Here is a 20,347-nt window from a genome sequence, read left to right on the forward strand (position 1 = left end):
TATTTGGAGTATCGATATCATTCTTTCACCGTAAGAGACAGCAGGCTTTGGTGAACAGTCATGGAAATTTTCAGGTCTCTCTGGAAAACCATCAAAAAGATATGACGAGAGAAAAAAGTGGTTCATTTCCAGAGTTTGAAATCTGAAGAAATCTGAGCGAAGAACAAATTTCCAACCCTCAAACAAACGTAATTCATGGCCAAATGGTAATGGGTGAGAAAAAAAATCTTACATTGTGAGCGTTAGGAGTGTCTGAAGATATATTGGCACAAGCCTCATGTCTTAACTTCGCTTCGTTAAGGAGATATGACAATTTGAAAATGCCTCTCATTAGAGAAATCCAGTGGTGATTTTGAACAAACTCTCCATTGACTTTCTATGGAGAGTTTTGAGACTTTGTGTTGGTCTGAGGAGATTTGCCAAAATTCTATAAATCCCACAACAATGATAGTGACATTTTCTGAAAGCCAGAAAAAATACCTACGTTTTGATGTATAATTTGTGGAAGTTGAGTGGAAATTGAGCGAGTAGCAAGAAGTTGTTCAGACATGAAGAGAAAATTCAGAATGGACGAGTGCTCACTCTGAGTTAATTGCATAGCAACCATAGCAACGCATGTATTTTCTGAAAAATCACAATTTTGCAACTGAAGACTTAAAGAGAGATAAGATGAAAACGGTAGAAGATCTGAAAAAGCTGAATCATACAGGAATAGCCCAATAATTTGAGAACATTTTAAAGTTTGAATGGAGTTTCTAGGTGAAAGTATGAGGAAGTAGTTAAGTTTCAAAAACAAGCAAGTTTTAGCAGAATTGTGGAAGTTTCCCATTCATTTCAATGGGACAAATTAAAGGAAAAAAGCTTAATATTTTAAAAAGTATAATAGTAATAAACACCAAAAGATATAGCCGGCATTAGCAGAAAGAGCAGAACAGTTTAGAGTTTGAACGGAGAAAATCGGCTGAAAACTGAGGGAGTAGTTAAGGTGCAAAAAATGTACGGAAGCAACAGGAACTAGAAAAATTTGCATTTCCTGCGAAAATGCTGTGTGGATGCCTTAACGCTGAAGATGTCTGCTGAAAAAAGCTGAGAAAGTTGAAAAAAAAAACCCAAAAAAACATTGCCCTGAGCAGGATTCAAACCTGGCCCATCTGGTTTCTAGACAGCTACTCATCTCACTGCGCCAAACTCTTTCTCACAACGAAGAGGTGGAGAGACTGACAATTGTGCTGAAATGAGCAGAAGCTGCAGAGAATTGTGGTGATAAGAGGTGAAAAGGCTAAAACTTTGCAGAAAAGAGGTGAATCAGCAGAATTTCTGATGAAAAGAGGTAAGGAAGCAAAAAGATGCGCTGAAAAGAGATGAATCAGCAGAATTTCTGTTCAAAAGAGTTTTTTTCTGAAAACAGCTGAGATTTGTGGTAATAAGAGGTGAAAAGGCTGAAAATTTTTCAGAAGAGGTGAATAAGCAGAATCTGGGCAGAAAAGAGGTGAAAATTCTGAGAATTTTGCTGAAAAGAGTTCAATCAGCAGAATTTCTGCTGAAAAGAGTTCAATCAGCAGAATTTCTGCTGAAAAGAGGTGAATGAGCAGAATTCTGCTGAAGAGTTTTTTCTGAAAACAGCAGAAAAAACTGAAAATTTTGCTGAAAAGAGTTCAATCAGCAGAATTTCTGCTGAAAAGAGTTCAATCAGCAGAATTTCTGCTGAAAAGAGGTGAATGAGCAGAATTCTGCTGAAAAGAGGTTTTTGCTGAAAACGGCTGAAAAAGCTTGGAGAGACTGACAATTCTGCTAAAATGAGCAGAAGCTGCTGAGAATTATTATGAAAAGAGGTGAAAAGGCTGAAAAATTTTGCAGCAGAGGTGAATAAGCAGAATTTGGGCTGAAAAGAGGTGAAAATTCTGCTCTTTCTGCTGAAAAGAGTTCAATCAGCAGAATTTCTGCTGAAAAGAGGTGAATGAGCAGAATTCTGCTGAAAAGAGCAGAAGCTGCTGAGAATTATGCTGATAAGAGGTGAAATGGTTGAAGATTTGGCAGAAAAGAGGTAAATCAGCAGAATTTCACCTCATACTCATCTCACTGAGCCAAACCGGTTCTCATATAACTGAAAAAAGGTGAAAAAGCTGAAAATTCTTATTAAAAACAGCAGAAGAGGCTGAGAAAACACTGAACTTTCTGGTGAAAAGAGGCAGAACAACCTGATTCTGCTCAATTTCAGTCCACCAATCAGAGGTACTGCTTCTGTCTGCTTCATCAGGCTGTGTACTTGTATGTATTTCTGCCATGGAGCGTTAACAAGAATCTGAGGTCCATATTAGAAAAGCTGCCAAAATCATAAAATGTTGCCGAATTCGAATAAATTATCAATATGAATTACAGGTCTGTGATAGTGTATCTATTTGTAGTGAAAAAAACATGTGGGCCAAGGTGGAATTGAACCCATGAACTTTGGTCTGAAGATCCGTTTCATTACCCATTGCGCCACTGGCAAAGAGAGCGGGCGCCTGGAAAACAGGGTGATGAGCAGTCAGAATTAGATCGCGGTGAGAGGCAAAAATCGCCGTTTTTTGGAGTTACAAAACGTCGTGTAACTCAAAAACTAGGTGGCATAGAAGCATAATTCTTGCACTGAGCAGAAAGAGCTGAACAGTTTAGAGTTTGAACTGAGAAAATCGGCTAAAAACTGAGGGAGTAGTTAAGGTGCAAAAAACGTACGGAAGCGACAAGAATAAAGGATAAAGAACTAGAAAAACTAGAAAAATTTGCATTTCCTGCGAAAATGCAGTGTGGATGCTTTAAAGCTGAAGCTGTCTGCAAAAACTAGCTGAAAAGGCTGAAAAGTTGCAGAAATTGTAAAAACTTTGCAGAAGCAAAGGAACTTTGCTAAAATGTAATAACTCAGCAGAACTTAGCAGAAATATTGTAACTTACCAGAAACCTGATAACTTCTCAAAAATACAAGAATTTAGGAGAAATAGTATAAGATAACAGAAAGAATATATTTAGCCAAAAATACTTAAACATTACAGAAACACTATGATTTAGAAAAATAGTACAACATAGCAGAAATACTGTGATTTACCAGAGACACTGTGATGAACTATGAATATTGTAATTTTAAATTAATACTATGCTTTAGCACAAATACTATAATTTGACAGAAATACTATCATTTGGCAGAAATACTATGTTTCAGCACAAATACTCTGGTTTAGCACAAATATTATAACATAGCAGAAATACAATTATGTAGCAGAAATGCTATATTTAGAAAGAAAAATATAATATAGTAGAAATAGTATGATTTAGCAGAAATACTACAATATAGCATAATAACAATGATTTAGAACAAATACTATGATTGAGCAGAATAGTAATAAGTTAAGTGAAAATACTGGAAAAGTAAGATGACAAGCTGGAAAAAAAAACGGAACATGGTTAAGTTCCCTCAAAACTAATTGTTGTTCACCTGTGAAAAAAAATAAAGAAATAAAAATAAATTTAAAAAACAAGAAGGAACAGCCAACAGATACACACAAAATCAAATATGTATACACAAATGCACAGAGAGAGACACACACGGAGGGTCTATGCCAGTCAACCAGTCTGAATATATTATATTTTTTTCCAACAATGAGATGCTGCCCTAAAGAGGGTCTCTCTCTCTCTCTCTCTCTCATGCACACACACACACACACACACACACACACACACACAGGGAGAGAGAAGCACGTTTCTACGTCAGTCAAGCAGCCTGGGAGCTGCTAAATTTGTATCCACCAATCAGAGAGGTTGTGTACTTTTTCCCGCCAAAACAGGTGCACACACGCAGCACAGAGACAGGATTTTTGTAGTCTATTTCTCATAGTGAGGATTCCCCTCAAACAAATGACCATAATTTCCTAACTGTATTGGTCAGAACGGTCATTCTTACACCGTTTTGTTCAGAAGAGATGGGGGAATCGTCAAGTGTTGACAATTTATCATTAAAATATGAATTTTTAGAGATATATGACATCAATGACTTGTTGGCTTAGAAGCCACGAAGGCCCCAATATGCAAATTTGAATGCCTCAGCCCACATATATGATTGGCTGGCTGGGAAGCCGTCCAGGCCCTGATATGTAAATTTGAATGTCTCAGTCCTCACAGAGGACTGGCTGCCTGGGGACCTGGCAGAAATATATAGAAATACTATGATTAAGCATAAATACTACATTTAGCAGAAATACTATATTAAGCACAAATCCTATAAAAAGCAGAAATACTATATTAAGCAATATAAATATCCTATAAAAATCCTATAAAAAGCAAAAATACTGTACTATGATTTGGTAGAAAAACTAATTAATCAGAAATACTATATTTAGCACAAATCTTATAAAACAGCAGAAATGCTATGATTTAGCACAATAGTAATAACTTAAACAGAAAAATTGGAAAAGCAAAATGGACAGCTGAAAAAATGCTGAACATGCTAAGGGTCCCTCAAATATACTTGTTAAATGAAAAAAATCGGCAAAAAAAAATATAACAGCCACACAATCACAAATATGGACACATATGGAAACACACATGCACAGAGAGAGACACACACACAAGATCCAATTCAGTCAAGCAGTCTAAATATATTGAATTTGAATCTTACAATGAGATCATCCCATAAAAAGGCTCTCTCTCTCTCTCTCTCTCTCTCTGTCACACAAACACACACACAAGATCCAATTCAGTCAACCAGTCTAAATGTATTGAATTTGAATCTTACAATGAGATCATCCCATAAAAAGGCTCTCTCTCTCTCTCTCTCTCTCTGTCGCACACACACACACACACACACACACACACACACACACACACACACACACACTCACTCACACACACACAGGGTGAGAGAAATAAGTTTCTAGCTCAGTCAAGCAGCCTGGGAGCTGCTGAATTTGAATCCACCAATCAGAGAGCCTGTGCACTTTTTCCCGCCAAAACAGGTGCACGCAGCACAGAGAGACACAGGATTTTTGCAGTCTATTTCTCATAATGACGACTCCCCTCAAGCAAATGACCATAATTTCCTAACCGTAGGGGCTAGAACGGTCATTCTTACACCGTTTTGTTCAGAAGAGATGGGGGAATCTTAAAGTGTTGACAATTTATCATTAAAATATGAATTTTTAGAGATATATGACATGTATGACTTATTGGCTTAGAAGCCACGAATTCTCCAATATGCAAATTTGAATGCCTCAGCCCACATATATGATTGGCTGGCTGGGAAGCCGTGCAGGCCCTGATTTGTGGATTTGAATTCCTCAGCCCTCAGATATGATTGGCTGGCTTAGAAGCCATGAAGGCCCCAATATGCAAATTTGAATGCCTCAGCCCACATATATGATTGGTTGGTTGGGAAGCTATGCAGGCCCTGATATGAAAATTTGAATATTACAGTCCTCACAGAGGAATGATTCCCTGGGGACCTGGCAGAAATATATAGAAATACTATGATTACCCAGAAATACTACATTTACTAGAAATACTATGTTTTAGCACAAATACTATAAAATGGCAGAAATACTATATTAAGCAATAATCCTATAAAAAGCAGAAATATTGTACAATGATTTGGTAGAAAAAACTATAATTAATCAGAAATACTATATTTGGCAGAAATACTATGTTTTAGCAGAAATATTATATTTAGCACAAGTCTTATAAAATAGCAGAAATAGTATGATTTAGGAGAAATACTAAAAAGCAGCAGAAATGCTATGATTTAGCACAATAGTAATAACTTAAATAGAAAAATTGGAAAAGCAAAATGGACAGCTGAAAAATTGCTGACCATGCAAAAAAAATCGGCAAAAAAAAAAAAATATAACAGCCACACAATCACAAATATGGACACATATGGAAACACACATGCACAGAGAGACACACACACAAGATCCAATTCAGTCAACCAGTCTGAATATATTGAATTTGAATCTTACAATGAGATCATCCCATTAAAAGGCTTTCTCTCTCTCTGTCACACACACACACACACACACACACACTCACACACACACACACACACACACACAGGGTGAGAGAAGTAAGTTTCTAGCTCAGTCAAGCAGCCTGGGAGCTGCTGAATTTGAATCCACCAATCAGAGAGCCTGTGCACTTTTTCCCGCCAAAACAGGTGCATGCAGCACAGAGAGACACAGGATTTTTGCAGTCTATTTCTCATAATGACGACTCCCCTCAAACAAATGACCATAATTTCCTAACCGTAGGGGCTAGAACGGTCATTCTTACACTGTTTTGTTCAGAAGAGATGGGGGAATCTTAAAGTGTTGACAATTTATCATTAAAATATGAATTATTAAAGATATTTGACTTCTAATGCACCATAACTGAGTAGAGGCGAAGCAAAAACTGCCTTGACCTGCCCTCAAACAACGCTTTCTAACTCTAAATCTATTTGGAGTATCGATATCATTCTTTCACCGTAAGAGACAGCAGGCTTTGGTGAACAGTCATGGAAATTTTCAGGTCTCTGTGGAAATCCAAAAAAAAGATATGACGAGAGAAAAAAAAGTGGTTCATTTCCAGAGTTTGAAATCTGAAGAAATCTGAGCGAAGGACGAATTTCCTACCCTCAAACAAGTCTAACTCATCTCAGAACGGTAATAGGTGAGAAAAAAATTCTTGAATTGTGAGCGTCAGGAGTGTCTGAAGATATACTGGGACAAGCCTCATGTTTTAACTTTGCTTCGTTAAGGAGATATGACGATTCGAATATGCCTCTCATTACAGAAATCAAGCGGTGATTTTGAAAAAGCTCTCCATTGACTTTCTATGGAGAGTTTTGAGACTTTGTGTTGGTCTGGGGAGATTTGCCAAAATTCTCTAAATCCCACAACAATGATGGTGACATTTTCTGAAAGCCAGCAAAAATACCTACGTTTTGATGTATAATTTGTGGAAGTTGTTCGGACATGAAGAGAAGACTGCGAAACCTAGAGTGGCACACTGGAAGCCAAGTGCATAGCAACCATAACAACGCATGTATTTTGTGAAAAATCACAATTTTGCAACTCAAAACTTTAAGAGGGATAAAAGTAAAACGGTAAAAGATTTGAAAAAGCTGATTTATACCTGAATAGCCCAATAATTTGAGAACATTTTAAAGTTTGAATGGTTGTTCTAGGTGAAAATATGAGGAAGTAGTTAAGTTTCAAAAACAAGCAAATTTTAGCAGAATTGCAGAAGTTTCCCATTCATTTCAAATTAAAGGAAAAAAGCTTAATATTTTAAAAAGTATAATAGTGAAAAATACCAAAAGATATAGCCATCGTTAGCAGAAATAGCAGAATAGTTTAAAATTTGAACGGTGAAAATAGCAGAAAAATTGTGGAAGTAGTCTATACATACACAGATTCAGAATGAAGAGAAATACACACATGAACACATGTGCACTCGTTGATTGAGTGAGAAATGACACACACACACACACACACACACACACACACACACACACACACAGGAATGCTGATTCACTGAGAAGTGATCCACATACATATACATGCACACGCTTGTGCAATGAAGAGTGATGCACACACACACACGCTGATGCAATGAAGAATGCTTTGCTTATGCTGATATGCAAAATGCTGCACACAAACATCCCAATACATAATTTTTATGAGGAGCCATTGATTACCATTGATTACTTAGAATGTGTTATATGTCACCCAGAGAGCATTTATGTAGAGTTAAGGAATAAGGTCTAAAACGGTTTGGTTATGAAAACAATGTCTGTGCGTGATGTCTGTTTATGGCTCAAGGCCTTGACTGAATTCTTTGCTGTGCTTCACACAGCCCTGATGAGGAACAGTGGCACAGAGTGATAATGATGAATTAATAGGGTAAGTTTTAGGCATTTTCTGTGATTGAGATTTAATCCAAGGAGGAACAAAAGGTGTTACGGCACCTGAGGTTCTCATTCCCACACAATATTGTCCCAGGAGAAGCAAAAATTTCCTGTGAATTTCTGGTTGATTTTTGGGTTTTGCTTAGCGCTAGCTTGATTTTATCAGTGAGCTTTGGGTTGTGTTCTTTCTCTAAGAGAGAGAGAGATGGTTTTTATGCTTGGACATGTCTGCAACGGGCCCTAGTTTGTGTTAATTTTAGTAGTATTTTGTTGGTTACGTCTGTTTTCGTTTTTGTTACAGTGCACTGAAGGAAAAAAAAAAAAAAAACATCTGAGAGGTGTGATACACCGGTGGTGATATTTTGTGAGTTCATGATTTAACAATCAGCTCTTTAAACCAGGCCTGAAAGATTGAGATTTAAAGCGCTATAAAATATTATTACTGTAAACAGTTGCAAAGTGTACTTCTCCATGATTGTAATTGGCTTGAGAGAAATTCACTTATAGGGGACACTGATCACATGAGAAGTCCTGAGTCTAAAAGGATTGCAGCGAGCCAATCCGGTCCAAAAAAACCCCCCAAAAAAACAAGGAATTGTTTTCCTTTTAAAATGATGATGTCATCTTGCTGGTGATGGATGCTCGAATAGGTTGCGCGTGAGACTCCATTATCAGCAATATCTGGTATAAATGTGTGTGAATGAATGCATGTGACTGGACTGTGATGGACGGACTAAAAGTTTTGACTGACTGAGACAATGACTGCACCAACTCTAGGATTAGTAAATGCCAACAAACAATTCACCTAGCCGGCAAGAGAAGGGTGGATGCTTCGCTTTGTTTTGTTTTGTTTTTGCAGGAGCAGGACGATAAGAGAGACTGAAGAGGAGAATTTCGGATGCTTTTTGAGATATGATGTCACTAACCTTTTCTTTTAAGTTTCTAGCTCCAGTGAATTGACACATGGGAGTGTGTCAAAAAAGGGGGAAGTGGAAGTTGAGTTTGAACATTAAACCATGGGTATATGAAAATTTCCATGAGTTTATTGGTGTGTTTAATAATTTAGCTATGGTAAAACTTAAGCTTATAATGTGGTAGACTTAGAAATGGTTCATTAATTTTTGATTTCTTTTACACACACATAGACTATGATTAGAATAGGTCCTGAACATAATATTTTGAACCAAATTTGAATCATTAGAAGAACAATGGATAACAATATTAGATTATCAAGGCTAGGGAGAGAGGTGTTTTGGTTTTCTGCTTTGCAGAGAAAGGAACAGACACCAGACGAGGTCATGGAGAGATGAGGATCCTTCACAGCAGAGACAGATGTAGGGACTGCCGAGACAGCAACTGGGGTCAAGTGTCATGACGTCTGGGCTCCTTGAGAAGATGGATCCCATAAACACAGCAATAACCATGAAGGGGTTGGCGAAAACCAGGAACACCGGATCAACGAGGTTCGAGAGGCTCTTGGGCAAGAGGGACACGTTCCTGTTCCTTTTTCTGGGGAATACACGGGATACACAGGACCCGAGAATACACAGATCGTTGTTTGACATCGGGGCAGAATAATCCCCTGATCTGTGCAACGATTAAAGGGTTGTCTAACCCCGGAGGTCGAAGAAAGAAGCTGAGAATCACCCAACTGGAAGATACTGGTAGCTGCAGCAATAAAAATAAAGGTTAAAAGCTCCTTAGACAGAGGTTCTAGTCTAAGTACATTTGAAAGGTATAAGGGGGCATCAAAATGGGGGTGGGAAACTGGAGCACCAAAATAAAGCTGTGGGAGAACTGGGGAGTGATGGAAGTGTCATCTGTACTTTGTTGTTGTAATCATAGTTTTTCTTGAATCTGAACTGCACAAACACAGAGGTCATCCCACATATGGTCCACCCGTTAAAGGGGGACGGAGGGCCTGAGGACCAAGGAGACGTGGACATTGCAACACTAGAGTGTATGTTGTAAGTGATCTCTTTGAGAAAAGAGATCAAAGGGGGAATTGTGAGATTATTCTGCTATCATATGTTATCTTATATTTGTAGTTAAAGTAGTTGAATTATGATAACAGCTGTAGGACATATATTATCCTTTAGTTTAGATGGTGTGCTGTGTATGTAGCTTAGTTTCCATTATACTTTTGGGTTAAAAGAACATAATCATTTTTGTAGTTCATTAGATAAGTGTGCATCACTCTGTATCCTTGATCTGCTGTGAATGTGTTACACTGTTTTCTTGACATGCTTTATTGTTGAATCATAAAAAGAAGGTTGTAGGCAGGAGACTTAGTGTCTAGGGCAGAAGAGATAAACCACATTCCATACCCCCACCTTACAGAGAGCAGAAAGACAGGGAGCCGAGGTCATAACTTAGGCGCCGTAACAGAGAAAGAATGTGAATGTTTAGGCTTTTACGACTAGGTGGGGGCCGCTAGGAGCTATAAGAGGCTGTGTAACCCGTCACCATTTTGAGACTCGCTGTGACCCTCTTCAGGCAGGTCTCCCCATCATGATGGTTCTAATGCTCATAAGTGTTGAATTGTATGGAAATAAATGATTGTTGATTGAGCATTTATACACCGAGTATTGTCCTTCCTTCAGCCCAAAGATTAAAAGAACTGGGAGATTTCAACAACTTGGTGCCGTGACCCGGATCTTTGGTGTGCTGAGGAGGTGCAGATTTGGCCTGTGGTGAGATCGTGGGGCGAGGCGAACAGAGGACCGGTCCAAATATAAAAAGGTAAGCACAGCCTGTTGTATTATAAATACCAAATGTGCATATTGGGCTTTATTGTGTGGATGCCCTCAAGGGCATCCACACATAAAGAAAGGATAAAGATCAAAGAGAAACAGGAACTCAATAGTGTGGATGCCCTATGAGGGCATCCACACAATAAAGGATAAAGAATAAAGAGAAACAGGAAAGCATAAAGATTAAAGAGAAACAGGAACTCAATAGTGTGGATGCCTATTCAGGCATCCACACAAATAAAGAGAAACAGGAACTCAATAGTGTGGATGCCTTAAAGCATCCACACAATTAAATAAATTGTGTAAGTAAGCAGTTTTTGATGCATCACAATTAGACTGATTATTTTTATCATGTGACCTCAGAGGGTTATTATCCACCAGATTGGCAACCCTTTAAGGGTTTTGTTTTAGTCACATATTAAATACGTAAATTTGCAGAAAGTTTAAGTAGAAGAAATTTTAGCGTTCATTTAAAGTACTGTTGAAGCATGTGCCTCTAAGCTAGATTACTCACCCTCCCATGTGGATGTGAACGTTTGATAAAGTTAGAATAACAATCCCTGATCAGCTGTTACTGAACACACAGTAACCTCCACAGTGTGATTCCTGGAATTACTTTTTCTTTAGATGGCATTTAAAGTCAGATGATGATGATCATACTCTTTACTACTGCTTTCCAGGTTTGATTACATGATGTTTAAAGAACTGCAGTAGAGGGAAGCTATTATACCAAGCGTTGAGTACCTTGCAGCTTTGCAGCTTGGATGTTGTGTTTTAAGTCATCGGGAACATCAGCTGGCACCAGTACACAGTGCAGCAGTATGAGTTTGATTTTATATTAAATTCATCTTTCTCCCCAGGGTGCTAGCGGCATCACTACAGCCTCCTGCTGCCTAGTATCAAACAGGGAGGTACAGGGAGTGCAGAATTATTAGGCAAATGAGTATTTTGTCCACATCATCCTCTTCATGCATGTTGTCTTACTCCAAGCTGTATAGGCTCGAAAGCCTACTACCAATTAAGCATATTAGGTGATGTGCATCTCTGTAATGAGAAGGGGTGTGGTCTAATGACATCAACACCCTATATCAGGTGTGCATAATTATTAGGCAACGTCCTTTCCTTTGGCAAAATGGGTCAAAAGAAGGACTTGACAGGCTCAGAAAAGTCAAAAATAGTGAGATATCTTGCAGAGGGATGCAGCAGTCTCAAAATTGCAAAGCTTCTGAAGCGTGATCATTGAACAATCAAGCGTTTCATTCAAAATAGTCAACAGGGTCGCAAGAAGCGTGTGGAAAAACCAAGGCGCAAAATAACTGCCCATGAACTGAGAAAAGTCAAGCGTGCAGCTGCCAAGATGCCACTTGCCACCAGTTTGGCCATATTTCAGAGCTGCAACATCACTGGAGTGCCCAAAAGCACAAGGTGTGCAATACTCAGAGACATGGCCAAGGTAAGAAAGGCTGAAAGACGACCACCACTGAACAAGACACACAAGCTGAAACGTCAAGACTGGGCCAAGAAATATCTCAAGACTGATTTTTCTAAGGTTTTATGGACTGATGAAATGAGAGTGAGTCTTGATGGGCCAGATGGATGGGCCCGTGGCTGGATTGGTAAAGGGCAGAGAGCTCCAGTCCGACTCAGACGCCAGCAAGGTGGAGGTGGAGTACTGGTTTGGGCTGGTATCATCAAAGATGAGCTTGTGGGGCCTTTTCGGGTTGAGGATGGAGTCAAGCTCAACTCCCAGTCCTACTGCCAGTTTCTGGAAGACACCTTCTTCAAGCAGTGGTACAGGAAGAAGTCTGCATCCTTCAAGAAAAACATGATTTTCATGCAGGACAATGCTCCATCACACGCGTCCAAGTACTCCACAGCGTGGGTGGCAAGAAAGGGTATAAAAGAAGAAATGGCCTCCTTGTTCACCTGATCTGAACCCCATTGAGAACCTGTGGTCCATCATCAAATGTGAGATTTACAAGGAGGGAAAACAGTACACCTCTCTGAACAGTGTCGGGGAGGCTGTGGTTGCTGCTGCACGCAATGTTGATGGTGAACAGATCAAAACACTGACAGAATCCATGGACGGCAGGCTTTTGAGTGTCCTTGCAAAGAAAGGTGGCTATATTGGTCGCTGATTAGTTTTTGTTTTGTTTTTGAATGTCAGAAATGTATATTTGTGAATGTGGAGATGTTATATTGGTTTCACTGGTACAAATAAATAATTGAAATGGGTATATATTTGTTTTTTGTTAAGTTGCCTAATAATTATGCACAGTAATAGTCACCTGCACACACAGATATCCCCCTAAAATAGCTAAAACTAAAAACAAACTAAAAACTACTTCCAAAAACATTCAGCTTTGATATTAATGAGTTTTTTGGGTTCATTGAGAACATGGTTGTTGTTCAATAATAAAATGATTCTTCAAAAATACAACTTGCCTAATAATTCTGCACTCCCTATATGTTACATGGAAATAACATTTTGTTCCAGCCTGCCCATTCTGTCATGGCTTGTTTTTGAAAATGTACCAATAATAGTGATGTTAATGGTTATACCAGTGTGACTAAATTGAATCATGGAACAGACTTCCCAGACAAGACTAGCATTAGATTTCAAGTAATATGAAACTGTGGAACTTCCGTCCAGAGCTGTGTTTGAACTGCACAGTTGGGCCTAGAAGCCTACACATTATACAGGATAAATGAAAAAAATACACAATCTCAAAATTGAGACACAATGTGAAATGCAAAATGTAAAAACAGAATACAGTGATTAGCAAAAATCTACAAATCCAAATTTTATTCACCGTAGTACACAGAAAGCACACCAAATATTTGAAGTGAGAAAACATACAATTTTAAGAAACAGCACCTTTTTTAATTTAATTGCAGTAACACCTCTCAGAAAAGTTGGGACAGGGCCATGTTTGCCACTGTGCGGCACCCAATCATCTAACAACAGTCCATAAGGTTCTGGGAACTGACTACAGTAGCTGTTAGACATGATGCATCAGTTCAATGGCCAATAAGAAAGGCAAGCAGGAGCACAAATGTATGTTTCAGTTTGTGAGGACAAATTGAAACATACTAAAAAATTAATACTTGTCTTTTATTATGTACTGATGCACTGCTTTCACCTTTCTGCACCTAATAAGTTTTAATTATTACTTCTTTAGTGATCACCTAAATATCAAATACTTTACCATTAGCTGACAATGAGAAGCAGTGGAGAACTATCTTTTTTTTAAAAAAGTAAAATAAAACAAGATGAAAACTGTTACAGTGGCAAAGGCCAGGGCATGGAAATGGACCCAAATTCAGATGCTGGTAGGTTTTCAACAAGACTTTATTTACAGAACACAAGACAAAACGCTTTAGTTCAGGAAACATGAGACGAGAATCAAAACATGAGTTGGAAGCAGTCATAGCTCGTGGTCACTGAAACACAGTGAGAGAAATGTCAGTGGAATGCTGAGTGAGGTGACAGGAGGTAAGGCAAATGACAAGCTTTCCAGTGGCTTACTTTCTTGCATGTAGAGTGTGATGTGAGGGTGAGGATCCAGAAGGGGTGAGCCTGGAATGTGAATCCAGCCAGAGTGATCTGGTGATCCAGTGTGGTTATGGCAGGAGAGCAGGCAGATACAGCAGTGGAAACACAGCATGCACCAGTGGTGTGAGTGTCCCAGCACTGACCAGCGTCCAGGTAAGCAAGGTTGCTGCCAGGTTGGAGGAATGGAGATCTGTGAGAAACTAGAACACAAGGCGACACAAGATAAGCAAAACAGGAACTTGATGTATTCTCTAAACTTGATGGCCAAGCACTAACGTGGGTTAGCAGATGACATGGTGAAGACTAGTTGTGTGCATTGGCCTTAAAGTTTGATCAGCCGTTAGATCATCACCAGGTGTGGACAGCAGGTGCAATGATAAGGACTCCCCCCAGAGGTGGAGTCCATGGCACTGTGAATAAACACCACTCACCCAGACCATGACAGAAAACTCCTCACCACATAAAACTTCATTGTTGGTAAATTGTATATAAATTACCAAAAGTAAAAGTAATTTTTCTGTTGTATAAATTAATGTAACCATTGCACATATTTAAGGCTGAGCTTATATTTTGTTTTATCTATAGTAATGTATCATATTCATATAAAATTTCTAGTGGCTATCTTATATGGACCACATATCTCTATGAGCTCAAAAACATAGGATTACATCTTTATTTTTTAAGTATATTAAAATAAGTAACAAAATCACAGATGAGTTATAAGACTCCATCACAATGTAACATACTCAACTGTCAATATTTGCAGGAGGGTTAAAAACATTCACGGAAAATTCTGGAGTTTTTCATTTCAAAACACTAATGGAGTATGCGTCTGGAGCCAATGGTATAAGTAAGCCAAAACTACACAATATACTAAATCTACTATCCATTCTCTTCCACCTATCCTTTTCAGGGGGCAGGAGCCTATCTCAGCTGTCTTAGGGTGAGAGGCAGGTTACACCCTGCACAGGTCACCAGTCTGTCACAGGGCTAACACATAGACACAGACAGCCATTCGCACTCACATTCACACCTATGGGCAAATTAGAGTTTCCATTTAACCTGGATTGTGGGAGGAAGCCAGAGTACCCGGGGAGAACCAACGCAAACACCACACAGAAAGACCCCACCTGATGGTGGAATTGAACTCAGGATCTTAGGTGTGAGACACAATTGCTAACCACGGTGCCACCCAAACTAAATTAAAGTTGCATGTGGAATTTTTTTTAGTTAACTAAATAAAAAATGAAAAATAGACTTTTCAGAAAAGTTTTAAGTAACTGAAATGGTTTTATACGGTGGCCCCTAGAGACAAAGCACGTACAAACTCCAAAACACATGCAAACTCCAAAACACTTGCAAACTCCAAAACACATGCAAACTCCAAAACACATGCAAACTCCAAAACACTTGCAAACTCCAAAACACTTGCAAAATCCAAAACACTTGCAAACTCCAAAACACTTGCAAAATCCAAAACACATGCAAATTCCAAAACACAACGGAAGTGCTCCAGGACGCTAGGGGCAGTGTTGAGCTCGATTTGCAAAATAAACGGCAAGTTTGTCTGTATGGGACGGTCTAGTCTCCGTCGCACTTCCCAGGTTGCCTAGCAACCATGATACTAACCGCTGGAAACGTGTCATACAACTTTGTTTGACAGAAATGAAGGAGAACATATTTTGTTCATTTGTTTGTTTGTTTCTACAAGAGCTTTGTGTGATTTGATAAGTATCTGAGGCTGAGACCACAGGACAGTAAAACATGATTTTTGGGCTTCATTTCTGTACTGAACAGTCATTTAAGATTAGTTAGTAAATAACAATTAGCTAATGTTGTTCATGAGACTAAAGTCATATCACTTTGGTAATGTAAATATAATATGGCCAATATTATAGTTATTATATTAATCATTATTAGCTATTACAGCAGTGAACATGAACTCTGTGTCAAATACTGAGCCTCAGTACAGATTCAAGTTGCAGTTATTTATATGTCTTATCACCTTAAATCTTCACTCAAAGACAAGTATCTTTGACAGTGCATATATAGGTGTATCATATATAAGAGACAAATGTTGTTCCTTCAGTATGTTGGCATTACTAAATTTGGCTCATTGCTTACATATATTTATAAAAAGAAAATGTACAAGCTGTGATAACTGTTTCTGATAAAATGTAGAGTAGACTGATATATTGAATATTCCTTTATTGGGTGAGAAAATCATACCATGTCATAACTGCTTTAAGTCATACAGAATAGATATCAGAGCCTTAAACAGGCTGACTTCTGCTAAATGGGTCAAACTGGGCAGAAAGTATACAAACACATAACATCCTTATAGAATATGATGTAACACTATAGATCAACTTACCTCAGAATATATAAAGCATATAAACAATTACAGCAATATGATGCAACAAACACAGCAGTACTACTAATCCAAAATACTCAAAGCTTCATAGAACTGAAACAAACATTTATTTTTAGGTCCATTCTGCTGCTGATACATACTTTAGGTTTCTGAACATTAAAGTTGTTGCTGCCTTTCATAGTGTGTAACTTGAAGGCCTTGAGTACTTTCTCCCACACTGAAAACACTGGAATGATAAAATTATTTGAACATTACCTAATAAGACTGATTCAGGACAGACAATTAGTTATGTTAAACTTTTTTCTAGCAGTCCTTCACAAACAGGGAACAGTCTGTCTATTCTCTCCATCTGTCAGCTGCTGCTTGCTCTTCCTCCTCCTCTTCCTCACACACTGCTGAGTTTGTCCTGGTGGATCATCAGGGGTGCAAAGCCTCACAGATGATGTGCAGCAGTGGATCTCTCAGTCTGTCCTCACTCTGGACACTTGCTGTTGTCACACATGGAAATCAAATGTGTGATAAGCTGCAGGATTCAAACACAAGTGTAACTTATAAATACATGTTCATACTTTTATTACACAATCAGAGAGAAAGAAACAGAGAGAGAGTGCAGGACAGATAGACAGGTGACAGTCTCAGGTGTATACACTGCTACAAAACAGCACAAAAGAAGGAGGATTGTGTTATTACGAAACAAGAAGAGTTCCCAGATGGTACAGTGGACACATGTGTGTGACTCCTGTGATTAAAGCATCTTTCTTTCAGCTTAACGAGTGAACCGTCAGCTCGTTCAAACACACGTTAAAGTCCGTTTGGCTCGACACCACCGAACAGAGGCAGCAATATAACATAGCTAACATTAACAGTGCAGTGGATCCTGCTTGTGCCGTGATATTCAGGACTGCAAACCGAGCAGCATCACTGACTTTCAGCTTGTTGTGTTTGTGGATATATGACTGACTTTAATTATCCACAAAATCATCAGATTCTCTGTAAGATTAAAGTCAACTATTGAACGGCGAATATTTTGAAGTAAAGACTTTAAAACCAAGTTAGTACAAACATCGCTAATGTCACATAACTTTCCCGACATGTGGCCAACAGTAATGTTTTAATGTTCTTCATTATAAAAACATTTGCGCATAAATAAGTGACATAATATTCAGTACTTACTTATGAAAGTTTACTCTTCGGCGGCTCCACTTCCGCCGTTTTTTTCGGCAAAATTATCCACACCACTGCCGTGCTATGAAATCTGGGATATGTTGGGCCATGAAGGCTACACCGACCCATCCTTAAAATTCAGGGAAATTAAGGACGCATTTCAGGGCCGCATTTCGAGCAGCCTTTGAATTGGGACAGCCTTCGTCGTGTCGCTGTGACGTAATTGGCCTTAAAATGCGGCCTTTAAGGCTGCAGACCCTGAATTGGGATACAGCCCAAATCCGGTCATTGGTACTTCCTGGCTTGTGTAGTTACTAGGTAACAAAAGCTCAACACTGCCCCTAGCGCCCTGGAGCACTTCCGTTGTGTTTTGGAATTTGCATGTGTTTTGGGGTTTGCAAGTGTTTTGGAGTTTGCAAGTGTTTTGGAGTTTGCAAGTGTTTTGGAGTTTGCATGTGTTTTGGAGTTTGCATGTGTTTTGGAGTTTGCAAGTGTTTTGGAGTTTGCAAGTGTTTTTGAGTTTGTATGTGCTTTGTCTCTAGGGGCCACCGTTTAGGACAGTCTGGTAAGAATTGTGATAACGCACCTGATGAGGTTTTAATGGATGTGTTTATCAAGACTTTGGATGCCAAGAAGACTGAGAGTAAACTACTTTCAAAAGAGTCTGTTTTTTATGTTAAAACCTGTAGTGACTTTCCTAAATCTTACCTCTGGCATATGTTCTCCTGACAATAAAATACTAAAACTAACTAATTAGTAAACTATTAAGAAATAAACTAAAGCAAGATACTTTCAAGCAATGAAAAGTAAACTGAAACATGCAAGGCTAGCACTGGAAACTGAAACTAAAGTATATTAAAAACAAAAACTAAAAAAAAATAAATCTAAAAATAAAAACTAATAACAAAACAATAATAACTCTGGTAAGCTGACACCTCCATCTATCATCAAGTTTTTATTCACTGACATGCTAAAGAAGTTATAAAAAACTTTAGACACTGCACTTTAATTCCTGTAAATCACATGTTGGCCAAGTTGCTTAGTAAGAGGAAGCTCATGTGTTATGATCATTTTCATCACTTAATAGCACTGGTATCTTTTACAAACTTTGCTAAATGCTCTGTAACACAGCTGAAATGACATGCTAGTTGTTGACCCCAGCAAACATCTTTGTTGAAAGCTACAGGTTCTCTGTAACACTCAGTGTTAATTTATTTTTCTTTTCTCAACAGGTGATCCAGGTGATTGATAAGTATTTTTTTGTCTGCTTATTTAGTTGTTTTTTGTTTTTTTTAAATCCCCGTCCCTCTTCTCCGCTGTTTTTCCCCCTCTTCCTTTCTCCCTTTTCTCATTCAAGTCTGTCCCGTATCTAGCAAGTGAAAATAAAAAAAACAATAAAAGGTGAATCAAATAGACCATTACGGCAAGGCTGGGATGGTCAATTTGGTAAAGTAAATCCGTTGGGCATCTTTCTTCACCTTTAGACAATAATTCTGATGGCAAAAGAACCAAACGGGACAGGCAAAAAAACAAAAAAACAAAAAACCAAAAAAACACTCAGTGTTAATTCTCTAAACACTGAGTTTATACTTTTCCTCCATTCCCGTGTGGTGTATTTTGAAAATAACTTTCCATTTCAAGGCCTAAAGTTGAACTGCATCAAATTATTAAGTCTTTGCTTGGCTTGGACAGACAGAAAACCGAACATGTGTACCAAGTGATTTGATAGAATCACAGGTCTTTGAGTAGTGCAACAGGGACCAGAGGCAGATTAAATTCCCAGTTCATTCTCAACTGCAGGCCCTTGGCTAGCTGTGGGAAATCATTATAGTAAATTAACTGAGCAGCACAAAGTGCCATGGACAGATTAGACGGCTGTGTGTCTCAGAAGATTGTTAACATCCAATAATGTCCCTTTCAATTCATTTTGGATACTGAATAACTGATGAAGTGTGCAGTTAGTGTTCTTACCTTTCTTCGTGTTTCTCTGAGTTTTCATCACACATATTCAGTTCTTTGCTTTCTTTATTCAGAATACCTACAGCCAGACTGGCTCCATGATACAAAATGCATTAACAACACTTTGTATAGTCTGTGTTTTTCCTCCACCTTTAGCGTCCCAAAAGTTTAGATCATGCACACGAATGTCATGATAAGTTTGGCTTTTAATGATTTTTTTTAACTGTTTCTTCAGTGAGGTTGAAAAATAAGAATTGGGTGCAGAACTTTGGATTTATTTGGATTTTCTCTAATCCACAGAGGGTCAGAAGTTACATACACTCCAATATGCCATACATTTGAGCCCCCATGTATACCTTTGAACTTATTTTTGATTTTCTCTAATCTGCAAAACGTCAAAGTTCTGTACTCAATTCTGTTTCTTATTTATGCTCTATAACAATTCCACCCTGAACATTCATGTCTATGTTTACTGCATGTAAACTTGCAAGTCGGTTGACTGGAGACCATAGTCAGACCAGAGTCCTGTACCAGCACCGTTCTGACCAGCAAATTTGAATTGTGACTAAAATAAATTAGCTCTACTGTGTCTCATCCTACTCCCTTTTGAGCATAAACATTGTGTAGAC

This window comes from Perissodus microlepis, chromosome 2 (assembly GCF_051167445.1).
Source record: "Perissodus microlepis isolate ML-2025 ecotype Zambia chromosome 2, ASM5116744v1, whole genome shotgun sequence".
Lineage (NCBI taxonomy): Eukaryota > Metazoa > Chordata > Actinopteri > Cichliformes > Cichlidae > Perissodus > Perissodus microlepis.